Here is a 2782-nt window from a genome sequence, read left to right as displayed (position 1 = left end):
GTATATATATATATATATATATATATATATATATATATATATATCGTGCGTTTTTCCCCCATCCATCGCTTGACAACCGATGTTTGTGTGTTTATGTCCCTGAAAACTACCGGTTCGGCAGAAGAGACCGATAGCATAAGTACTAGGCTTACAAAGGATAAGTCCTGAGGTCGATTCCTCCGACTAAAGGCGGTGCTCCAGCATGGCAGCAGTCAAATGACTGAAATGTGTAAAAGAGTAAAAGAATAATTTTCATAAATGATGATCTAGACCTATATAACAACGTTGCACGAAATGTGAACCCTGAATAATATACTCTCTGATGAAGGAGGCAGTATCAAATTTTCGGCGTGAAAATCTCCTTAAAATCTATGCCTGTCTGGTGGTCATCACATGAAAGATGTTACATGTTCCACTACTTTGTTTTCATGGTCTGTAAACTTAGATTATGCTATTGGAATTATCTCCCTTGATGTAGGTACAAAAATACACCGAGAAATTTTATCTACATTTTAATGGCATGTATCATCTTTAAAAGAAGTTTTTAAACATACTGCATTATATGTCTGTGAATATGCACTGTATATATTTACCATGAACAATACACCCATAAGGAATTTTTCCCTTCCCATTAAAAGGTTATATGATCATAGCCACAGCCCAAGCTATTATATTGAATCTCTTTGTCGAACTGCTAGCTTACATGACATAAAGGAAGAGCAGAAGCATATGCACTGACAAAAGACAACCTTAGACCCTACCCAAACACACACATACTCATGCACGCACGCACACACACGCACTCACGTGCACGCATACGGAAAACGGATTTTCTCACAGATTCTAACTGCCAAATTTCATTCAGGAAGGTAAACTACATAGTTTCGAATTGAACTTCTAAAATTCGTGACCGTATATTCGTGTGTCTGCACGGACGAGCGGACGCGCACGCACGCACGCACGCATGCACGCACGCATGCACGCACGCACGCACACGTGTACCTGCTCAAACATAAATTGTTTGTGTCTGTCTGAAGGGAGAGTATAAGAAGCACGCTTCTCCGTTCCAAAAGCGTTGAGGTTTCACTCACTATTTTCCGTTATTTTGCAGTCTGTTGCACACACACAACAATCAAACACACACACACATAAATGTATGCGTGTATATTTATACGCATATATGTGTATATATATATATGTATATATATATACGCATATATATATATGTATATGTATATGTATATACATACATAATATACATATTATATATATATATATATATAACATATATATATATATACATACATAATATACATATATATACATACATGTGTGTGTGTGTTTTACCTTCATGGTTTAAGTTTATCTTACTTCTTTGTATATTTTTGTTATTCTGTTTGGCTCCTTTACTTCACCTGTTGTTGTTGTTGTTGCTGTTGTTGTTTCCCTGCAACAGATTACTTTTGCTTGCCTGGCGACGTTAACACTGAATATCTCCATTGTAAGATATTAAAAACAAAAAGAAAAACAGGCAACGCAGTTTTGTCAGTGAGAGAAGACAGCCAGACAGGCAAGCAGATCTTGGAAATACACACACACACATATATATATATATATATGTATATATATATATATATACACCCACACATAGAGAAACATAGAAGCTTCCTCTCACAAATATAGTTCTTTTTTGTTCTTTTTTACTTCTTTATCATCAATTTTTCTTTCCTCCTCTTTTTCTTTTCCTTCCTCATCTACCTCATCCTTCTTCTTTTCCTTCTTCCTCTTCGTTTTCTTCATTTTCTTGTATTCCTATTTCTTACATATATTTCTGTAAACATACAAACACACAGACACAAACTATACACGCGCACATATATATATCTGCGCGCGCGAGTGTTTGTACATATAAATATAAATAAGCGCACGCTCACACTCACTCGCACGCATGCGCACATATATATGTGTGTGTGTGTGTTTGCCTGTCCGTGGGGGTTGTTTCTGTGTGTGTGTGTGTGTGTGTGTGTGTGTGTGTGTGTGTGTGTGTGTGTGTGTGTGTGCATGTATTACCTTTTTACCTATGCATACATATGTAGAAATTATACATACCGTTGCTATTATCGTCATCATCGCCACTATCATCAAAACACCGTCACACTAACATACGTGTTCGCGTACACATACAAACGCACATACACACCCACATACATACAGCTTCCACTATGTTCACCCCCCCCCACTACCACCACCACAAACACGCACACACTACAATACTCTCTCAGACCGACCAATCGACAGACAGTCAGACTGACTGACGACGCGAAAGACAGCCGACCATGAGCCAAACACGCTGTTCATAGTAGACTCCAGTGCAACTTCCACCTCGGTTCTTATTCTTCAATCTTTCCCTCTTCCTTTTTTTTTTGTTTTTCTCTCCGTATCTCTCTGCCTTTTCCTCGCTTCTCCTTCTCTCACGTACTCGCTTCTTCCTCAATTTCTTTCTTACTCCCAATAATTTTTGTTCTTTATTATTTTTTTTTTTTTTGCCTTTTATTAATTTCTGATTTCTCTTCCGTTATTGCTTCCTTGTTCTTTCATTCATTTCCATTTTTTATATCTTTGTTAAGAAGAAGGAGGAGAAGAAGAAGATGAAAAAAGTTTTATTTTATTCTTAGTTTTGTCTTAACACTCGGAGGTGTTTTACTGTTTGGAAGACAATATATACACACAATTTCATATTCACACATATACACATACATAGGTTAGTACGTACAAACACAAA

General features: G+C 36.8%; 1 protein-coding gene across 1 annotated transcript in view; it reads left to right on the top strand.

Annotated features, from left to right (window-relative positions):
- Positions 1–2782, top strand: part of LOC106871357 (growth hormone secretagogue receptor type 1) — an 878042-nt gene that overhangs the window by 598018 nt on the left and 277242 nt on the right. The window lies entirely within an intron of this gene.

This window comes from Octopus bimaculoides, chromosome 1, assembly GCF_001194135.2.
Source record: "Octopus bimaculoides isolate UCB-OBI-ISO-001 chromosome 1, ASM119413v2, whole genome shotgun sequence".
In the NCBI taxonomy this organism is placed as follows: domain Eukaryota; kingdom Metazoa; phylum Mollusca; class Cephalopoda; order Octopoda; family Octopodidae; genus Octopus; species Octopus bimaculoides.
This window is presented reverse-complemented; position numbering and strand designations above follow the sequence as displayed.